A 24,037-nucleotide genomic window follows, 5' to 3' on the forward strand; every position below is an offset into this window, starting at 1 on the left:
TTCCTGACGCCAATCTTCCACATTTTTATCCAGGCTTGGGATCGGCTATAAAATGGAGGCTTGGTTACTATAGCAGCTATGTCGAGATAACTGCTTATATATGCAAAGTGGGCTACCGGGACATTTTCTTTATGAAAAAGACGCACAGAAACCTCTCTGATCAACACAATATTACGTATATTCTACCTCATGGGTTTGGAAAGCTGCCAGTAGCCATGGGGCCACAATGAGCATTGAGTGGAATAATAACATCAGCGCATAAAGTTCAGTGAAGATGGCAGTCAGGACATAGGTGAAAATTTGTAGATAAAGTAAACGTGAATCTGTTTACACCTGTATTAACGTGCTTCATGATTAGATGACACTTGACCACTGTGATGAAATAATCTTGAAAGTTCAAAAAGAATTGGGGAATGACCCTGTATATTGTCCGACAACAACAACAACAACATTTATTTATATAGCACATTTTCATACAATTAATGTAGCTCAAAGTGCTTTTACGATGGACAAAGATGAAAAAAAATGGTCAAAATGAATCAAAATTGATCATACAAGACAACGAACATTTGGTTCAAAGCGTTTATATAGAAAAATGGTGGACAGAAATGACGTCATCGGTAGTGGCCGGAAGTGAATCATCAAAGATGGCATGTGGAAGCACCGGAAGTGATGTCATCAAAGTGACGTCACGTAAGTTGCGTGTGTTGTTGTTGCAGCCATTTTGTGGACCCGGAAGTAAGGTAAGAACGTTCTTATTTTTCTTATTTATTTCTGTTGGCAACCCTCTACCTCGCGAAGTACCATTCACCTTTGGACTTGATGGCTGCTTCCTAATCACGCGTGTGTGACACTACATTAAAACAAGTGAGCATATACTGGCATAGCACAACATTCTGGTGTTAGGTTATGGAATGAGCCACACAGTACTGTCATGTGAATTACACTTTAGTGATAGCACTCTGCGGAAGAGTTTACAATGGAATACAACTGATTGAGCTGTGCAATTATAAACAATTGAACCTATATAATGTTTATTATATACACAAATAAATGTTGAGTAAAATGAACAGGAAATTCAATGAAGTGAACAACTTGAAATGTATTTAAGATATCTTGAATTGGAGGTGGTTTGGAGCACGCACTGATACAGCCCATTGCCGCACCCACCACACGACGAACCACCTCAGGATACCAAAATAGGATCCGAGTGCAGCCGTGCAATGGATGACACCTCAGCACCACCCTAGTTCAAATGGAATAGAACAGTGTGAGGTTTTTTACAGTGGCTGGAGTGCCACACACCATTATTTTGAGACCTTTCAAAAAGTATTTTCGACATCTTGAAATGCATTTAAGATATCTCATAATGTATTTCAGATATCTTAAAATGTAAAGTAACATATTTGTAGACATCTGGAAATACTGGTTTGAAAGCTTTATTCACAGGTAATAATGTCCAGAACCCTAGAGGATGTACAAAAACCATTGATGCTAAGGACTTACATAAATGCATAAAAAACAATTGGGCGCACAAAGTGAACACAAGGGCTGATACCGTGGAACTGAGGGTTGGCTGGGCTTGCATACGTTGTGACTCAGCAGCACCAGCCAGCGCATGTTGTTTCTTGTGCATATTTAGAGTGCGGGAATTTTAAATAAAGCAGAAACCTTGAAATCCTTTAAAAAGTACCTGGATGAGATATTAGGACAGCTTAGCTATTAGCTAAACAAACAGGCTTGATGGACTGAATGGTCCGGGAAGAAATAAGTGGATAGGACTGGCGAGCTTTGTTGGGCTGAATGGCCTGTTCTCGTCTAGATTGTTCTAATTTCAAAACTCTCGTTTGTCAGATTTTTTTGTATTCCTTACACTTCTTAAATGTTCTTTTTCGAGAATATTCTACATTTTTTTATACAGTATTTTTATACCGTGTTTGGTCAAAACTGTGGTAGCCAAACCCCAGATAAGCCAGGCAGACATGTAGTTTGAGATATCTTAAAAAGTAAATTGCATTGTAAGATATGTCAAATTCATCTTGAGATATCTCTGTTGTTTATTTCTCTTGCCATAAAGAATAAAAGTGTGGGTGCTAATAGCACCAGACGCGTTACGTCAGAACCATTTAAGTCAGTGAGTCTAGCAGCAGAAACATTTCTTTAAAAAACAAAGCAGAAATATTTATTCTAACATTTTGATTCATTTTGGGGTTCTTGTAATCTATGTGGCCTCTGGGTTGTAAGCTCGTGCATAAATCCGTCAGCTTTAAGATGATGCTGTGCTCTCGTTATATGGTTGACTCATCTTGCCACAAATGCTGCCTACGTATCGTCTCCTAATTATTTTCATCATCACGACTCTAATAGAATATGAAGAAAAATTTGGAAAAGCCCCAGGAAATATCAAATGACCATAACTTTGGTGAAACGTGAAGTGGTAAAGTGTACGTAAACAGCATTATTAAAAGATATTTAATGATGGGAAACAACTTATCAAAATGTCTTGTGCTATTTTTAAACCAGTTCTGTCAATTTTCATTTGTTTTAATGTAATTTGAACAAAAACAGGGTGGTCTCATCCATTGTGAGGGATAGATGTCTGAAATGGTGTTCCGCTGGCAGTGGTCTTATATAGCTTTTTATTTTTATCACTTTGAAAGTGAGGTACGAGTTAAGTCGTATCTCATTGAGCCTGCCAAGGATGACATACAATATAACATGTATCTCAGAATAGTGCCACTATAGACTTTGCTGCTGCATCTCAGTTATCTACTAAAGTGCTGCAATCTAGTGGATAGCCATAGAATTTTTATTTTTTTTAGACACAACAGCTTGCGGGAAACAGTGTTATAAATAGACAACCCATAGCTTATGTCACTACCAAAAAGGTATAAAGCTGCTGATATTTTGAAACAACTAGATTTGTTGCAAGATGATTATTTGGATGATAATGACAATGATCGAGATAGTGACATTGCATTGGATGATGTGAAAGCTATAGGCTCTGACACAAATGCAAATAGCTGGTGTGTCTTTATCACAAGATGTCCAACTGTGAGTACAGCACTACATGGACATTCTGACGCCCATTGAGCAGAAATAGTCACCAAATGCCCAATGTGTTGTGTGCAACAAGTCTGGACAGTGCAAAGAACCATGTTATATTTGGGGCACACATGCGTCATTCTGCATGGTGCCATCCTTCAAGGACTCTCGTTCAATTGAAGACTTTTAGTCATGTTGCTGGTCAAAGTAAAGTAATTAACAGTTTCTTTACATTTTGACCAAGTTACTGTTGATAATAAAACCCTAGTTTTGTACTCTATTTATTTACATTTTGTACAAGTTTTCATAGAGTTCATTATTTATCATACTAGCTGTCTCCTATGGCCATGCCCACATAGTATTGAAACAAGACAAACTTTAAAAATCAATTAAAAAAAAAAGTAACTGTGGCCAAGCAGAAGGTAGTTACGCTCCAATGTCAAACGTTGCCAGTGTATCTGATCGTGTTCAGCTCTGATGGGAGAGTGTCCCCCATGTGGGAAGAAAAGCATGTGGTTGTGATATCTCTGCCAATCAGCAGCTATCCTTTAAAACACACGTAGCTCTGATCTCTCTCTCAAAAACGTCAAACGTTACTCCTTAACAATCTGTAGTTGATAATGTCTGTTGAACAAACAGGTATCACTAGGGAACATGAGGCAAGGCACATTCCAACACATGGCAAGAGGTAAGCCAACTTGAACGGAGGCTGGCACATAAGTGAGGAGGTCCCCGCCGCCCTCCCCTTCGCAAATAAATTGGTACCACAAGCAAACTACGATACTTAGCATGATGAGAGAAGTCACAAAATCAACCAGAATGTTCAAGCAAATTATAGAAAAAAAACAGATCTAAATCCATTAAGTAGCTCTCTCGTGAAAAGTGGACAGACAGACAGACGTTGGATTTTATATCTATATTGCGAGAAACCCTCCCAGCCACAAACAGAAAGGCACCAAATGTCCCGAATACACACGCTTTCGTTCTCTCAAATGTGACAAACAGCACCACAATGCCTAAACTGGCCAACTCAGTCTCTTTCTCTGTATTTTTTATCTTTTCTAAGTCTTCAGCCACCTTCTCCTCTTCCTCAGGCTCCTGTCTTCTCCCTCCCAACTCTAGCCCCGATTGGAGTGTGGTGGCCTCCTTTATATAGTACCTGGAAGTGCTCCAGGTGCTTCTTGATTAGCATCTGGCAGCACATCTGGGTGTGGCGGAAGTGCTGCATTCCTCTTCTGACTTTCTGTTGTGGTGGAAGTGCTGTCGACCACCATTCTGGAGCTGCCCAGGCGCCCCCTGGCAGTGGCCACATCCTACCACAGGGTTGAGCGTTCCGGCTCCATGGCCCCCATGCAACCCAGGAAGGCTGCCCTCTCATGTTCCGGGGAAAATACTGTCCCTCTCCTGGTCCTTCCTGTCTCCCGGCATCCCGGTGGGGCAATGTCTCCGGACATCTGTCACAATATATATATAGATATAGATAGATATGCATAAACCTATACTAAAGCGGCCTGGTAATAAATATTCCAGCAGTCAATGTGTTAATCTATTTGAGCTATTCTGTATTTAATCAACCTGAGAGGAATCAGTTACAGTATATTAAATCCATGAGTAGAAAACCAAGGGGTCAGAAAGAGAAGGAAATGGTAGCTAAAGTTTCATCAAAGTCCAAGCCAGTCTCAAGTTGACGATACGAGCTGTCACAGACTGAGCTGGAAGAGACAGGTGAAGGAATGGACCTCACAATGAAGCATCTACTCCGAACGACAGCGAAGGAAGGAACTGGAACTAAAATAAGAGTCATTTTTGGGAATAGGGAATGCTTGAATTTTCCTTTCCTGAATTTTTTAAATAAAATGAATTAGAATTATGTGTTACAATTTCCTCTCTACCCTGGATTAGCGGGTTAAGAAAACTAATGGGTAATTATGTGTTTGTGTTCCAAAAATTCACCTTGCAAAGAGATTCTCAGGAATGGATTAGTATGGCAAAGTGGAGGGAAGCCTGCATATAATGTAAAGAAAATTAATACATATAGGGGCATAGATAATCACTATGAGTGACACAATACCCTTGTATAAAATTAAACTCTACGCTGGGTAAATCTGTTAAGTTGATTGATTTTGTACAAACATCCTTAGTAAGCTGTATGGTATTGTCTCAAAAAATAATAATAATACTGAGCCATAGCATTGAAAAGCTTCCAAAGCCAAAAATAACATTAAAACAAGAGCAACATGTCACTAATAAGCCTGCCTGCACTCTTTGTATTACAGTTCAGAGTTTGTTATTGCAAGTTTCTGCCTTCCTTCAAGAGCAGATATTTAAATGTCATTTTAGTGTTGCTGGTGGGAAAGAAATAAAGAAATGTCAAGCCATCCTACATCTTCTTCAGAATACTCCTCTCTTATAAATCTTCAAAGGAAAATGAGAAAAATGAAACAAAATCTCAGAGTCAGTGAAAATCCATTAATCTGCGTGTCTAGGCAGACTGTCTCTAATGTGATGGTTCTTCTTCAGATGGATAAGCTATAGAGATAAATGCTCTGTTGGCCCAAATGCACAATATGGGGGTGTTGAAGGCCCTAAATTAAAGGTGAACATTTGCAATTAATGTTTTACTGAAAGACCATTACATTCTAACTCCTTTCCAGTATAGTAATTTGACTAAGGAACCCTAAACAGGAAAGGATCTTGTCCAAATATACTGTAACAAAAAAATAGTTACACCATGGACTGGTATCACAATTGTTTTGAACATTGTGACCACAAGGAGGCGTTACAGCACACTAAATCCCAGATGCAACCTCACAAACATGAGTCCTAACCCTAATTTCTTTCTTTCTTTCTTTCTTTCTTTCTTTCTTTCTTTCTTTCTTTCTTTCTTTCTTTTACCTCCACTAACCCCTGTGAGCTTTGTACTCTTCCACCCGACTCCAACTCACCCAGTTGAAGCAGAGCAGCTTCCTTTATACCGGACCTGAGACTACTTCCACTGTTATCAAATCCCATCTAGGAAGCACTTCCAGGTCAGGTGAAACCTCTCTGTGAAAGGACAGACTCCAACAGGGCTGCCCACCAGAACTACAACATCCATTCAGCCCTGAAAATGTCTAAATGGGATGCACACCAGAGGGACATCACCACCCAGTGTACTGGGGAAGCACATGGGCCTGGGAAGCAGTCTTCTCCTGTCCCTCCATTATAACAGCCCCCCTGACCAGGAAAGGTACAACTAACCAATCTGGTCTGGATGCCCTTCCACCCACAACCTTCCATTAAAGAGGCCTCCCAGCCAGGTAAAGAAGCATCCATCCTGACTGGGATTCCAGCCAACCTATGTCGTCTATTACAATGTCAATGTTAGGATTAGATTTTGTGTCAAATTTATTTTGATGTAGCCTACAGTCTTTAATGGTTATTTTGGGTTCTATTTATAGTTATAAGGTACATTCACATAAAATTTGAGAAGCACCTACTGTTATAGTCATGTCTGTCTGTCTGTCTGTACACATGAAACATCTTGCCCCTACTCCCACCACCGATTGATTTTGTTGAAATTTGGCACACTTATTTTTCAAAAACAAATTGTTCAGTTTTCATTGAGATATCTCGAAAAGACTGCACTGTACAAAGTCTTGAAATTTCAGAATCTTCCATTGAAAAGAGTTGGTGAATTTGCAAATTCATAATGCTTAAAACAGAAAAACATTATGTGTAACTCCAAGTACAGATTTGTTTACTGTTTTAATTTTCATCAATAGCAACTACACCAGCTTATAAAGTATGTATATTTTTCTCCTTTACTCCTTTACTTTTGTCAGTTGCATCCCGAGTACAACGCTGTGAAAAAGACATGTTTTGTTTGTCGATGCCAGGGGCTTTCAAAGTAGGGATGGCCAAGAGTGGGATGTCAGTAATGGAACAGTATAGCATTCAAGTGCAATAGAGGTTTCTAGAGACAGCATTTATGATGTTGCCTGTTCCCGCTTTGTTCTGTTTGAGTTTTCTTAGAATTGTGGTATAACTATTGAATTGCTGTTTGGCCTGTACAAAAATCAATTCAAATATTTGTTTTATTTTTTTTATGAAAATGAAATCCAAAGGGAAAACTTTAGGTGAGTATTGCATTGCTTTGAATGTAACAACAACATAAAATTATATTTCTGGATGTTTTTATATGTAATGAAATGAGGTGAGAGGTCAGGAGTACATCATAAATTTGTCAAATTGGTAACAAAGTAATCTTTAAATCTCTACACTGATGTAACCACTTTGGTAGGAAGTTCATGGGAAATTGCTCACAAAAAGCTTATAATTTCCACAAACGATAAAGATGTTATGCCAATTCACCTAAAGATGTGACTAGAGTAATGTGCAAAGATCTTAGATTAATAAATAAACCTTGGATTAGTGCATCAATAAAAATAGCATATGTTTTGCAAAATGTGAATGGTGATTTGGTCAAAATTGATGGCAACCTCACTGCTGAGAAGTATAGGCATTTTGTTATACCATCAGGGAGACGTCTGATCAGTCCAAATCTCACTGTACAACATGTCAATTACCCCAAACACATGGGGCCTTATGTGTAAATGGTGCATACGCACACTTTGAGATGTATAAAAACTAAACTTGCTGTAAAGCCACACACATTTTCACGGTAGCCTCCCATGCGTATGAAAGTTTTTGCTCAGTTTTGCAAACTGGCGGCACCCAGCATCAAAGCAGTGCTACTGTTTCTGTGTAGTGTGCCTTTTTTCATATTTGCACCAATGACGTGGGATTTATTAAATATACCTAAATCAACTGCATATTACTAACAAATTTAATTCACTTGATTGTAATCATTCTGTAACAATATAATGGAGCATGGAATGGCCAGACTATTCCAACTACTATAGCTGCTTTAGAGCTGTTAGAAGACATCGCAAATGAAAGAATTAGAAGAGAGAGTGTATTCATAGATGATGGCAACTGGCTTCTAAGTTGATTTTGATTTTCAAGAGCTCACATCTTGGACCTGTGTGCTGAACTGGTACTGGCTTTACAAAGGAAGACTTTGAGGAATTGAGCTCTACCTGCTCCTTTGCAAGTTCTTCCCACTCTTGGGTTTTTAGACATAGGGACTTTTAAACATGAACTTGCTGACTGATCGGGTATTACACAAACATCACTGTCCATGCCAGCTGTATGGAATGGTATTATCCACTTGTCATCCAGATATATAAGATTTCCTTACACTGTGGTTGAACTGGCAAACACGAAAGAGCAATTCGCAGCAACATCCAGTTTTCGAAACGTAATCAGAATGGTCAACCACATGCACATTGCTATTGCAACAGCGCTAGACGAGTTACATCAGCCAGGGACAAGTCACCAAAAGAATGACCTGGCATTACATCATCTATAGCAGAAGAACTTATAAAAACGGCAACTCTGCCCAGTATCAGGTAATTTTTCCATCTAGTGTAGAAAAATGCAAGCAGACCTTTTAAGGATGCAAATCACTTCAAAGAGCCACGTAAAGAGCAGAGAATTGGTCCGTTGTGGCGTTCAGAGCCAACAATACACTATAAAGGCACCTTCAGAGAAGGAATCTGCTTATGTAAATATAAAACATTTCCACTTTATTAATGTGCTGCTCTATAGTCCACAGAAAGTGTGTTGCATTGTGCAAGCATGCCGCGTGCTGCATAATGTGGCACACAGTTGTGGCTTGCCAGTACATGAAGAAATGCGATATGATGAATCTAAACCTAATCCACCACACGATTAGCCAAATTGGACAGCGTTACAACTTTGTTTGCATGTATTTAGCAGAATGTGAAAACAGGTAATCAGATGCAGCATTTATTTTTTAACCTATTCATTTAATTTGTGGTCAATATCACATAGTACAGCCCTTATATTCCTTAGTTCATTGGCCACATCTTTTGCAGCATCCACTATTGTTTTTTGTTACTCCAGAACAGCGTCCATCAGCACACAGCCAGATGGTTGCCTAGCAGTTTCTGAGTTAAAGGTGTGTGAGCAGCCAGTACCTGAAGATGTGCTGAGCACAGCAACACCATCACCACATGGATTTGCATCCTCGGCATGGGGGTCAGCTTTTGTAATAATGTCTGAAACAGAATAAATAGACGGTGAGCTGTGACTTGGCTTTTCATGTCAACTTTGATATCTGACCACTTCTTTTATATTTTGGGCACTGCGTGACTTTCTGAACTTGAACTTTCAAATGTCTCCACCATGCTGTTTCACTCCATAACTTCCTTTTGTTGCTTATACCACTGCTTACACCAAAAATAGTATGTTTTTCCCTGCTTCCACTTTGCATTCACTGAAATTCTTCTTTTTTTCCACATGCTTTTGCCATTGTCTTTTGCACAAACACTGAACGGAAGAGGCTATTTGTATTTATTTGCATATTCAAATATGTGAAATTCTGGGAAGAGTCAGGGTGGAGCTGTAAGCACATGCACGTGCATTAAATTTCACATTCATTGGGATTTTTGAAAAGGGGAGTGCCTGGAACTTGGCGTACGCACAATTTTATGCATTTGGATTCTTTTGTGCATACCCACATTTCCAGTTTTGACCGTGCACCATGTTTTAGTGTGAATGGCCAAAATAATTAATAAAAAACTATCTGCAGTGAAAAGAGGATCAGGGATTCCTACAACAGATGGTATGTCCCATCACAGAGCCCTGATCTCAACATCATCAAGCCAATATGGAAAGACTTGCAGAGACAGAAGGAAGTAAGATAGCCAAACTCTGCAGCAGAACTTTAGCAGAACTTTAGCAAGTTAAGCAAGATGTTTGGAAAAACCATGCATGCAAGGACCTACAGAAACTGCATGTAAGTGGTCCTAAGAGTACTGCTGCTCTTTTTAAGGCAAAGGTTGGTTGCACCAAATAGTGATTTCATTTATGTGATTTTTATTCTGTTTACTGCAGTTTCTAGGAAGTCTGTTGAATAATAAAAACTGTTCATGTCAGAACTTTTGAAAGCCCTCCTGCTTTGCAGCATTTTTTCCACAAGTACCTAAGAGTTTTGCACAGTACTTAGCTCTTTTTGGCACTTGCTGAGATTTCATTTTTTTCTGTTACTTGATTTTTCAAATATGGCAATGCATTGTTGCTTCTTCATAATACAAAACTTCCAGTGAGTGAAGACTTCTGTCAATTGTACATTCCAGATAGAGCATTTTCTCTAATAATTGAGTCATATGTTCAAGAGATTGCTTATCGTTGGCTGCCTGAAACTCGTTCCTCTTTTACTTCGGGTATAGGAGTGCTACCTTGTATAAAATGCAATCAAGCGACTGCCTTTTTCAGTTGAGGTCATTCTGAAAATTATGCCATGAATTTGTTCACAATGTGCGTCTTTCCTGTGGCAGTTCATTACAATTGCTCTGTTGAATTCTTCGTCTTCATCAAATTCAATTAAGTGATCTGGTCACCTTGGCCACTCTCTCCAGGGAAATTCCGGACCTTGCATTCATCTATTATTTTTGTTGAGGTTTTTAAATTTAATGACTCTTGGGGCTCAGTCTGCTTGGTTCTTAGAGGTACTGAACTATTTGCACATCTTCCCAATTGAAGTGAACTCTACAGGATGCAAAGGTTTTGAAATGTGAGGCCTCATTTTTTTATATAGTTGGGGTAAGTCTTCAAGTTTTAAATGTCACTCTTACATTAACACTCTATCCTCTTTGACAGTAATGACTGCTGTCATTATCTCCATTTTGAGAGTGATGATTTGCTTCCAGATGACACCATGGATTTTATCCATACAAAAAGAAACGTGCCTTGTCGATATTATTTTTTCACTCCTGTTTGTTTTACAGCTATTTTTATCTTATTACTGAGAAATGGTGCAACAAAGCCTGTTGGGGCCAACATGGTGCCAGAGAATGGTGGTATTTTGTATATGAGGTCCTGCCAACTTTTTTGTCCTTTGTTAATAATCTTGAAATTGTCTTTGTATATTGAGTCTCACTTGGTGAATCAAGGGTAATTACTAATGGAGTATAATGTTGAATAATGGGAGGTTAAAATGAGAATGATTAAAAAAAGAATATAAAATCGGTGGGGTCCCTTTGGGGATACGAACACAATTGAAAATGGGATATGATTATTATATTAAGTATTGTATGGGCCTGTGGAAAGTGTGAGCTAGTTATTAATTGATAAAGATTGTTTTCTTTTTTCATTGGCTTGCACCCAAAGAGGCGACTCACAACCCTAAAGCAACCCATGACACAAAAGTGGTTCACAGTCCTTAGGTTGTGATGCACTGAATTAAAGAATCATGACTCCAGCTAAAAAAAATTACTTCTGTATTACAAAAAGTATAAAAGTGAGAATAGGTTTCACCTTGTCAGGGAGAGACACACCCTGATTGTGAAAAATGTGTCACAATCTAGCAAAACAAGGTTCATAACATTTCTATTGTGATAAAATGCACTGAGAAACTAGTCATAGGATACATTATTATAGGTAATTAGGACTACCACATAGAATGGTATACCCTTTGAACTTCCCTAACCATAAGCACAAACTAACTGTCTTGACACACCTGGGTATTAAAAATGCCACGACAGAATTCAGTATGTAGACAAAAGCATTTAACAATTGCATTGAAGTAGCACTGAAAACAAAACTACTAGATTGAGACTTAGTGTCACCCTCTACAGCCATATGTTAGACCTCTTAACTGGCAGACCCATGCATCTGCAGATTTTCGTAATCATTTCCATTGATCCTCAAAAGAGGGTCCCTACAAACTCCTGAGACATGCAGATGGAGCAATAACAGTGATAAGCTTTAAGAATTATCTGGATGAGATATTGGGACAGCTTAGGTATTACCCAAAAAATGGGCTTGATGGACTAAATGGTCTCCTCTTGTTGTCAAATTTCTTATGTTCTTATGTACAGGGTAGTATGCTGAAGTGCAAGCTGTATGTTCTGTTTACCGAAAACTTTGTAACCATATAAAACCTCCATCTCTATCAAACAAATTTTATAATGACAGTTTAGATGACTATCAAAAATGATGAGATGGCTTTAAGAAAACATTTTTTGGTTAAAGAAGACCATGTTTGGAGTAAATCAAAGGTTCCTGCACACGGTTTATATTATGAACCAAAAAGATTATATTTAGGGACTGTACCAAAAAATTTTGATCACAGCTGATGAATTATGCATGCTACACATTACTCACGTGCACTCACAGACACGCTGATGTCAAGTTCAGTCAATCTGCTAGAAACTCAAATCAGAAATGTGTACCCCTTATAAAGACTTTGTCTACATTGGGACAAGTTTGCACTATGCAATTTTAGCCCTGATTGTAGACCAGTTTTCATATTCCCAGATTGGAGTCAAGATAGATAGATAGATAGAAATGTTAGGCACTATATAATAAGATAGATAGATAGATAGATAGATAGATAGATAGATAGATAGATAGATAGATACTTTATTAATCCCAATGGGAAATTCACATTCTCCAGCAGCAGCATACTGATACAATGAACAATATTAAATTAAAGATTGATAATAATGCAGGTAAAAAAACAGACAATAAGTTTGTATAATGTTAACGTTTACCCCCCCCGGGTTGAATTGAAGAGTCGCATAGTTTGGGGGAGGAACGATTTCCTCAATCTGTCAGTGGAGCAGGACAGTGACAGCAGTCTGTCGCTAAAGCTGCTCTTCTGTCTGGAGATGACACTGTTTAGTGGATGCAGTGGATTCTCCATAATTGATAGGAGCCTGCTGAGCGCCCGTCGCTCTGCCACAGATGTTAAACTGTCCAGCTCTATGCCAACAATAGAGCCTGCCTTCTTCACCAGTTTGTCCAGGCGTGAGGCGTCTTTCTTCTTAATGCTGCGTCCCCAGTACACCACCGCGTAGAAGAGGGCGCTCGCCACAACCGTCTGATAGAACATCTGCAGCATCTTATTGCAGATGTTGAAGGACGCCAGCCTTCTAAGAAAGTATAACCGGCTCTGTCCTTTCTTGCACAGAGCATCAGTATTGGCAGTCCAGTCTAATTTATCATCCAGCTGCACTCCCAGATATTTATAGGTCTGCACCATCTGCACACAGTCACTTTTGATGATCATGGGGTCCATGAGGGGTCTGGGCCTCCTAAAATCCACCACCAGCTCCTTGGTTTTGCTGGTGTTCAGTTGTAGGTGGTTTGAGTCGCACCATTTAACAAAGTCATTGATTAGGTCCCTATACTCCTCCTCCTGCCCACTCCTGATGCAGCCCACGATAGCAGTGTCATCAGTGAACTTTTGCACGTGGCAGATCATGATCGGTGATCATGACAACTACCATCCATCCATCCATCCATCGTCCATTGACCAATTTAGAATCGCCAATCCACCTAACCTGCATGTCTTTGGACTGTGGGAGGAAACCAGAGCACCCGGAGGAAACCCATGCAGACACGGGGAGAACATGCAAACTCCACGCAGGGAGGACCCGGGAAGCGAACCCAGGTCCCCAGGTCTCCCAAGCTGCGAGGCAGCAGCGCTACCCACTGCGCCACCGTGCCGCCCTGACAACTACCAATGCTCATTAAATAGGATCAGTTCAGAGACACAAACTATGAGTCGTTGTAGATATTCCAACATTTTCAGGCATGTTTGAAATTACCAGCCCAGAATCTTGTTGCATAAACAGGCATTAAATAGTGAGATTCTCAATAAACAATAGCTAATGAAAATAAGATGCATTTCATGAACTCTACAGAGCCTGCGGAGACCCAAACAATCAACAAGAAACTAGCGAAACTCAAGCCTATTATCACATCCAGCTCTTCTGGCTCCAAACTAGCAATACCTTCTTGCATGTATTTCACGAGACAACAGAGTATTTAGATCAGAGGCTGTCTGTCAGAGATTTACCCCAAGGGAAGGACTTTGTAAACTGAGAACCATGTGTGCATCACTATATTAATAACACAGCTGATTACAAGGAAGAGTGTTACTGTCTGAAGTGATTTTGCAATTATATACAATAATTATACATTATTGTGGGTAGAAATGAGCCTCATTAGCGCCTCTTGGTATGCCATGATGGAATGTGCTGGTGGCTATAAATTCTTATGGCAAATGTATAATAATGCGGAAAAGCAGCATTCCATAGTGATTGGTGGAAAAAGTCACACAAGACTTCTCCTTCATTGTGCTGGAAAAAGGTCAGAAGTTTCAGAGGTTTGAAAATAGTGACATCTGGTGGTTTACAGAAATCATAGCAGCCTTGAGCTCACAACAATAAGAGGAAGACACTTGCTTACAACTTATGGTTGATTGCATATATTCAATCCGACAGGTGCACTAAAAGCCTAGGAATGCTCTGTGTGCTCATTCTAATCTTATGATAATCACATTGTCATTAAAATTCTGAAATAAACGTTAGCATGTGTGACAAATATATGCAATAAAATAATGTTTAAATGTGTTGTCCGTCAAAGAGATATTAATATCTAGCATATAGTTTGATACTTTTTTATTAATGTGTAACAATATGTAATTTTAACCTCCTTAGCATTAAACCCGGGCATCACCCAGGCTGTGAAAACAATGCTAAAAGCGTTAGTACTGAGTGTCACTTGGACAACTGTATAGACACATTTTGCGTAAGCGTTAGACTACTTGGGCTGTAAAAGTGCTAACAGCATTATGCAGGCAACGGTATAGATGTGTCTTACGTAAGCATCAGGGCCAATCATTACCCGGGCAACGGTGTAGACACATCTTTTCCCAGATGCATAATGGAGTCTCGTAAAAAACATTTTTCAGCAGCCCAGTTGTTGCACACTCTTGACAGTGATACGAGCAGTGATGTCGAGGAGCCTCTGATCAGCAGTGATGACAAAGTGAATCTGTCTTCAGGCAGTGAAATTGAAATGACCAGTGAATCCGAAAGTGACATTCACGTTTGGGTTTTTGTATGCCGAGTTTGTAACATATTATAGTAAACACTTTTCTCCCCTGATGTGAATACCAGGTTGCAGTGCTGCACACATTTTCCTTTTTGTGACGATTAAAAGGGTTCACCTCATACCTGGAACAAGTTCTGTTTCAGCCTCTGTCCGTTGCTGACCAGGTGGTTGTAGAAATAATTTGACTAAGCCACATTCAAGACAAAACCGACATGGTGCTGTTACTGCAGAATTTAATATATAAATATATTGTCACATGTGTGCACATTGGGGACAGTTTAAAGGCTCTGGTGATGGTAATTTCCCACTGCTTCACAGGATGGTGTGGTTTACTAAAATCTAAACTCTTCCTCTGTCTGCTGATTGAAAGAATAAAGGCTTTAACATCCATGACATCACCTCTGGTATCTGTCCCCCTGGATCTGCCTCACCGGAAGTCCTTAAAAACGGGATATCCATCATCTTGGGCGGTCAAAAGTAAGACTCGAGTCAGAAAAGTTTATTTTCAATGCAGTTTCTTAGATGTATTTTGTTTTCTTTTCAACTGTATGGGGTTTGCCTGCAGGTGTCCAAAACTTTTTGAGTCTATGTTTTCTATTCTTTCTTTCAATATATAATTTCTTGATCCTCTGTACCTGTACTAATATACTATATTGTATATTTAAAAGTACTGTTCAGAACAATCCTTTCCATAAATAATTCTGGAAAATCAGGAATGAAATTTGATTCTTATTTTGCATTATGTTTTATTATGCATATTTTTACTAGTTGGTTAGGGGGAAGCAGCATTGGAGGAGTTTAATAATAATAATAATAATAATAATTCATTACATTTATATAGCGCTTTTCTCAGTACTCAAAGCGCTATCCACACAGGGAGGAACCGGGAAGCGAACCCACAATCTTCAACAGTCTCCTTACTGCAAAGCAGCAGTACTACCACCAAACAAAACATATTTGTTTGTACCAAATATATTTTTCTGTCTAAAACCCTTTATAAAAAAATCCATAAATATACAGCAAAGCTCTGAAGTTGTGCCTTTGGCACTACAATCTACAGCTGTTACCTTCAGCTCAATAATTCTCCTTTGGAAGATGGTGCCTGAGGTAATTATAACTCTATTTTAAGCACATCAAACCCAGGCACACAATTTAAAATTATCAATTGTGATATACTTTTTCTTTAATTAAATGTTTACATAATGCTGTATAGTCAGGAATTAGACAATATCACCACACAAAAAGGAGATTGCCTGACTAAACATTCATAAGGTGACTTGAAACCATCTTGATCTTTATTGCTTCTCACAGCTCCTCTAACATTTAATTATGGTCAACCTTAAGATTTTCAGTGTGTTGTCTGCTTCTTTTGTTACATATATTAAATATATTGTTATATATATACAGTACTGTGCCAAAGTTTTAGGCAGGTGTGAAAAAATGCTGTAAACAAAGAATGCTTTCAAAAATGGAAGTGTTAATCATTTATTTTTATCAATCAACAAGAATGCAGTGAATGAACAAAACAGAAATCTAAATCAAATCAATATTTGGTGTGACCACCCTTTGCTTCAAAACAGCATCAGTTCTTCTAGGTACACTTGCACACAGTTTTTGAAGGAACTCGGCTGGTAGGTTGTTCCAAACATCTTGGAGAACTAACCCCAGATCTTCTGTGGATGTAGGCTTCCTCACATCCTTCTGTCTCTTCATGTAATCCCAGACACACTCGATGATGTTGAGATCAGGGCTCTGTGGGGGCCATACCATCACTTCCAGGACTTCTTGTTCTTCTTTACGCTGAAGATAGTTCTTAATGACTTTGGCTGTATGTTTGGGGTCGTTGTCCTGCTGAGAGAATAAATTTGGGGCCAATCTCACGCCTCCCTGATGGTATTGCATGATCGATAAGTATCTGCCTGTATTTCTCAGCATTGAGAACACCATTAATCCTGACCAAATCTCCAACTCCATTTGCAGAAATGCAGCCCCAAACGTTCAAGGAACCTCCACCATGCTTCACTGTTGCCTGCAGACACTCATTGTACCGCTCTCCAGCCCTTCAACGAACAAACCGCCTTCTGCTACAGCCAAATATTTCAAATTTTGACTCATCAGTCCAGAGCACCTGCTGCCATTTTTCTGCACCTCAGTTCCTATGTTTTTGTGCATACTTGAGTCGCTTGGCCTTGTTTCCATGTCTGAGGTATGGCTTTTTGGCTGCAACTCTTCCATGAAGACCACTTCTGGCCAGACTTGTCCAGACAGTAGATGGGTGTACCTGGGTCCCACTGGTTTCTGCGAGTTCTGAGCTGATGGCACTGCTGGACATCTTCCGATTTCGAAGGGTAATAAGCTTGATGTGTCTTTCATCTGCTGCACTAAGTTTTCTTAGCCGACCACTGCGTCTACGATCCTCAACGTTGCCCGTTTCTTTGTGCTTCTTCAAAAGAGCTTGAACAGCACATCTTGAAAGCCCAGTCTGCTTTGAAATCTTTGTCTGGGAGAGACCTTGCTGATGCAGTATAACCACCTTGTGTCTTGTTGCTGTGCTCAATCTTGCCATGACATGAAACTGTCTTCCACAACCTCACCTTGGTAGCAGAGTTTGGCTGTTCCTCACCCAGTTTTAAGCCTCCTACACAGCTGTTTCTGTTTCAGTTAATGACTGTGTTTCAACCTACGTGTGACATTGATGATCATTAGCACCTGTTTGGTAGAATTGGTTGATCAGTCACCTGACTAGAATCCTACAAAATCCCTGAGTTTGTGCAAGTGTACCTATAAGAATTGATGCTGGTTTGAAGGCAAAAGGTAGTAACACCAAATATTGATTTGGTTTAGATTTTTATTTTGTTCGCTCACTTTGCATTTTGTAATAAACATTTTGTAATAAACAATCATTATTTATATTTCTGAAAGCATTCTTTGTTTACAGCATTTTTTCACACCTGCCTAAAACTTTTGAACAGTACTGTATATATATATAGTATTGTATTGTATTGTATTGTAATGTGGATGGTGCAGTGGTAGCATTGCTGCCCTGTAGTAAGGTGAGCAGGGGTTCATGTCCCATTTTGTCTCTGTGTGAAATGTTGCACAAAGAGTTTGTATTCTTTGATGGTGCAGAGGTAAGACCAAAAAGTTGCCAGTTCGGGTCCCGGCGCTCCGCATTTTTATTGTTGAATTCTGCTCTGCACTTGTAATATTTCTATTGCACTATTACATTGTATTGAGGATTACTTGTGTTCTATTCTGTGTATTGTGTTGTATTTACCCCCTTTTTTTGACACCAACTCCATGCCCAACCTACCTGTAAAAATGGGTCTCTCTTCGAACTGCCTTTCCCAAGGTTTCTTCCATTTTTTCCCTACAAGGGTTCTTTTTTGGGAGTTTTTCCTTGTCTTCTTATAGAGTCAAGGCTGGGGGGCTGTCAAAAGGCAGGGCCTGTTAAAGCCCATTGCGGCACTTCTTGTGAGATTTTGGGCTATACAAAAATAAATTGTACTGTATTCTATTTTATTGTATATTATGACCAGAGAACAGAATTGGACAAGTCACTTTGAAAAGTTGGGGCACAAACCAGTTATCCCCGTTCAATAAATCAAAGTCAAATAAAAACTGGGAGTGATGGTGCCAACAACAATAAAAACAAAATTTCAGCTCAATTACACAGTCTTTGCTAGACTGTAAGCATGAATGCTGTCATATCTAACTTGTCCTCGTAGATCAAGGTGGACAGTTTGTAGTGCTTAAATAATGAAGAAAAGCAAACAATGCAGGAGTTAAACAACAACCCCTAGATTCCCTTTTCTGTTGCACTGCACTTCAACTCTCGATCAAGACTCACCCCTGTTATGATTAGGAGTCCCAAGATATTTAAGTCTGAAAAAAGTTACCAAAGCACTTCTAATAATGGCCACTAGAGGGGGGTATGCTGCCAAACCCCGGCTAGATAAATGAGCGAACACAGAAACATCATACATGTAAAGAGGTTTTATTCTTCTGCCATACAGAACATAACAGCATTGAACATAAAAATTGGAAAAACGAGAGGAGACCATTCAGTCCATCAAGTCTGTTTTTTTTAACTAATTGCTAAGCTGTCGCTGAGTCTCATCCAGATTTTTCTTAAAAGCTGTCCAGGTTTCTGCTTGAACTGCATGTCTTTCTAGTTTGTTCCAGAGTCCCACAACTCTTTGCGTAAAAAAGTGCTTCCTGACTTCAGTTTTAAAGGCACTCATCTTTCCATTGATGTCCTTGAGTACATGGAACACACTGAGAAGCTCCATAAAGCACAATGGCTGAATGGAGTTGTCTAAAAGTACAAGGCAATCCAAGGCGAACATAGTCCCAATAGGGTTGTACTCTAAAACAGAGCATGAAGGTCAAAATCTCAAAAGTAACTGTGAAGAGGAGACACAACAATGTTAGAGTTGAGACACCACCTTGGTGACCCTGTATAATGACAAAATGATAAACACAAAAATATACAGAATGCAACAAGACATAGATGCGTATTTTCAGACGAGAGCTCAAAAGAGGAACTGAAGCCAACATGGCCAGCTCTGGGTTATGTTATGACCTGGCAGGAAAGGACAGGTCCAGGAGGGCTAAAAATGGAAGTGACGTCAGCGTTAGAGTGGCTGTCATTTTTCCTTTCTGCAGAGGGAAGAAGAGAGAAGGCATTAGTCCATGATGCCAACCCCTGGTTTGGTGGGTAATTACCATCACCAGAGACCTTAAGCTGCCTCTCTTGCACTCCTGTGTGACATAACAAAGCACAGGAAAAATGCAAATACTCACCAAACTCTCAGAGTAAACTCACAATGACCTGCCAAGAACTATGGGAAATCCTCCAATTTATACGGCACTCCCTGGGGATGGGGGACCACACAAAAACACATGAAACATAGCCGAAGCATTGAAACTTAAACACAAGCAATCGCAAATAAACGCAAATAAATCTAAATAAACTTCATACATACAAAAGAACAAAAATGAACAAAGACATCTTAAAACATGAATTTGAACCAAAACCAGAGGGGGATCATGGTTGAAACCCATCACACCCAACACCTCCTTGCAAATGCGCATGATACTCCAGTTTACATTACAGTACACAGAAGCTGCATGCAGAGTTGCCTGGTAAGTCATGTTAAGCTCTGGTCATTTTGTCTGCTAGTCTGTTCAGATGTTTCACTTGCTCTTAGCCAGCAAGTGGCAATGGTGTGCAAACTGTAGCAGACAAGGAAAAAATAAAACCCACTGGGATCCCAAGGATCAAATGTTTGGGTATGAATATAGTCTTTCTTGTCTGTATAGTCCTAGAGAGCAACTATGCAAAATTTGGTCCAGATCAGTCAAACGGTGTAGAATTGTAGAGGGAAAAGACAGACAGAAAAAATTATATTTTATATACAATGTCCTCCATAATGTTTGGGACAAGGACACATTTTTCCTCTGCTCCATAATTTAAAATTACTAATCAAACAATTCAGATGAGATCAACGTGCACATTGCAGAGATTCATTGAAGGATATTTGCATACATTTTGGTCACACCATGTAGAAATGACAACAGTTTTTCTAAATGGTCCCCCCTTTTCAGGTCACCATCATGTTTGGGACACAGCAATGGCAGGTCTATTAAAGCTGTCATATTTAGGACTTGGTCACATATCCCTTGCATGAAATGACTGCTTGAAGTCTGTGATTCGCTGAGGATCTTCTCTGGTGATGCTCTGCCAAGCCTCTAATGCAGCCATCTTTAGCTCCTTTTTGTTTTGCAGGGCTTGTCTCCTTAAGATTTCTCTTCAGCATAGGGAAGGTGTGCTCACCTGGATTTAAATCACGTGACTGGCCTGGTTATGCAAGAATTTTCCAATTTTTAGCTTTGAACATCTCATTTGTTGCCTTAGCAGTATGTTTGGATCATTACTAGGCTGTAAGATGAAGCACCGTCCAAAGAGTTTGGAGGCATTTACTGTAACCAGAGCAGATCAGATGCTTCTATACACCTCATAATTCATTGTGCGACTGCCATTAGCAGTTCCATCATCAATGAAGAGAAGTGTGCCATGACCTGTGGCAGCCATACATGCCCAAGTCATAACACCCCCAGCACCACCATGTTTAATAGATGAGGTGGTCTGCTTTGGATCTTGGGAAGTTCCTTTTCATCTCCATACTTTGCTGTTGCCATCACTCTGATGGAAGTTCATCGTTGTCTTGTTTGTCCACAAGACCTTTTACCAGAATTCTACAGGGTCTTTTAATTTCTTTTTCACAAACTCTAAGCTGGCCATCCTGTCTTTGTGGCTAACTAGTGGTGTGCATCTCGCAGTGTGTCCTATGTTCATGAAGTCATTTGCTGATAGTCATCTCTAACACACACACATCACACAAGATTGTTTCTGATCTGTTAGACAAGTGTTTGGGGCTTTTTCTTTACCATAGCAAGAAAACGTCTGTCATTGGCGTACCAGTCCTTTTGTGCTTATCAAGCTCACCAGTGTGTTCTTTCTTCTTAATGATATTCCAGACAGTTGATGTAGGTCATCCTAAGTATTTGTTGATGTCTCAAATGGTTTAATTCTTGTTTTTCCGGCTCATAATGGCTTCTTTGCCTTTCTTTGGTAAAGTTGTTGTCATCATGTTGAACAATGGCAACTGCAGACTCCAAAGGGTTGAAGCAAGTCAAAGTATCTTATGGAGTAATGAAACCCCTCTGAGGAATCACATACACCTGTGACACCAATTGTCCCAAACATGATAGTGTCCTGAAATGATGGGACTACATAGAAGAAGTGTTGTGTGGCTGAAATGTATGCAAATCTACCTTAACTGAAAGTCTGCAATGTGCACTTTAATCATGCTGTCTGAATTGTTTGATTTGTAATTTCAAATTGTGAAGTAGAGTGGTACTTCAAGGAAAAATGTGTGTTTGTCCCAAACACTATGGATTGCACTGTATGCAGATTATTGTATATTGTTAATCTCATAAGCAGAAATGCACTTAATAAAATTAAAATTAAACTGGTTAACTGTGACTTCTTCACACAAAATATCATAAATGTCAGGTCCAGGTCCATTGTATGGCTCCAGCTTTTAATAATAACACACATTCTCATACAGTGTGTTGGGCTAAGAAGTGCTCTGGCCTGATGTTTAATAGAAAAACTATTAAATAAAAAACAAATAAAAAATAAGATTTCTGCACTTACAAATCCTGCTTCCTTGCCATCAGTAGTATATATATAGGCCTTTAGTAGTTCCTCTCAACAGACACTTGGAATTTCATTCCTGCTCAGGACTGTTGTGCTACTTCCCAGCAGTCGTGTTATTTTACTGTCTGCTGCCTCTCGGTTGGGTAATTTATTGCTGTGATGTTAGGCCTCATTGTTGGACTGATAACACCCCATGTTATTTATGCACCAACCCTTTTGCTGACACAGCAGCATCAGAGCACTTAAAGTTTTTAATCAATATTGAAACTTGGATGGAAAAGGATCTCATAGAACTGATTTGTTGGACAGCATAAATAATGTTGCTTGACTCTTTCACATCAGCTAAAGAAGATGAATTCTCACAGCACAAACAAGGTCCACCTACAGACTTTAATCTCCATTTGTTATTCAACAGATCACAATCCTTCTTTATTTTTTTCTGCAGCATTTGATCAGTTGTACCAGCCTGAAACACGGGTCAGTATTATACAAGCTAGTATGCATATTTTTATTCAGTTAAGCATAAAAGAAAACAAAGTGAAACGGCCAGGGCCAAAATGAAGACCTTTACAGGCCCTAAGCACTTTAAAGATTTTGGTGCCCCTATATATATCTAATTCAAAATATAAACAATAATAGCCTGAAAAATAACATTTTATTTTTTGAAATGAAGCAAAAATTACAGTAAGATTAAAAATGCTTATTTTGTATACTTACAGTTTATATTCTGCGGTGGGCTGGCACCCTGCCCAGGGATTTGTTTCTGCCTTGTGCCCCGTGCTGGCTGGGATTGGCTCCAGCAGACCCCCGTGACCCTGTGTTAGGATATAGTAGGTTGGAAAATGACTGACTGACTGACATTTTATATTTGAAATGTTTTCTCTTACTTTTCCTAGCTGCAAAGTCTTTGATCAGAACCTCAAAAGTAATCTTATGTAACACATCTGCTTCTATGCTTAGTAGAAATAAGGCACCCAACCTGACTCTATTATTACTAATTTATTATACACTATTATACACTCGCTTCGCTCGCCAACCCCCATGTTTGGTTTTCCGGGTACACACTTTTAAGATTGTTTTTTCTTTGAATTGTTGCTATTTCATTAGTTTCACTTTTATTTCAGAACTTCTGTAAAAACAATATTTGTAATCTTGCAAGTCCCAATATGCTGAATCTTTTTAATGAGGTCAAGATAGGTTTCTCTGTTTTGAATTTCAGCATAGACAAAACGATCTACACCAGGGGTAGGCAACATCGGTCCTGGAGTGCCACAGTATGTGCAGGTTTTTGTTCCAACCCAGTTCCTTAACGAGAACTCAATTATTGCTGATGAAGCACATATTGCTTAAGTGACATTTTAATGCTTCATTTTAGTGGTCTCGCTTGTTAAGGTTCTCCAACCTTAATTGCTTATTTCAATCTTAAACTGCTGCATTCAGTGTTTTAATTGCTCCTTATTAGCAATAAGATGTAAAAGACAAAGCAGCCAGCAGTTCTCCAGCTAGCTTTTTTCCAATTACATCTGTGTGTGTTCATCATGCACGGTTTGATTTAATAAAACACTTAATGGAAAAATGTGACAGACTGAAAATGATCTGTTTTAGGCTTCAAATCATTTGGATGATATCCTTGGAAAGGAAAAAAATCTACGATATAAAAGCCTTACATTGCACAGACTAACAAGCCATAAAATTAAATAAGGTCTGAGATTGGCAATGATTGGTTTCTAATTAAGCAATTGGGTTGAATGAAAACCTGTAGCCAGTGCGGCTCACCAGGACCGACATTGC

Source organism: Erpetoichthys calabaricus, chromosome 7 (genome assembly GCF_900747795.2).
Source record: "Erpetoichthys calabaricus chromosome 7, fErpCal1.3, whole genome shotgun sequence".
In the NCBI taxonomy this organism is placed as follows: Eukaryota; Metazoa; Chordata; class Cladistia; order Polypteriformes; family Polypteridae; genus Erpetoichthys; species Erpetoichthys calabaricus.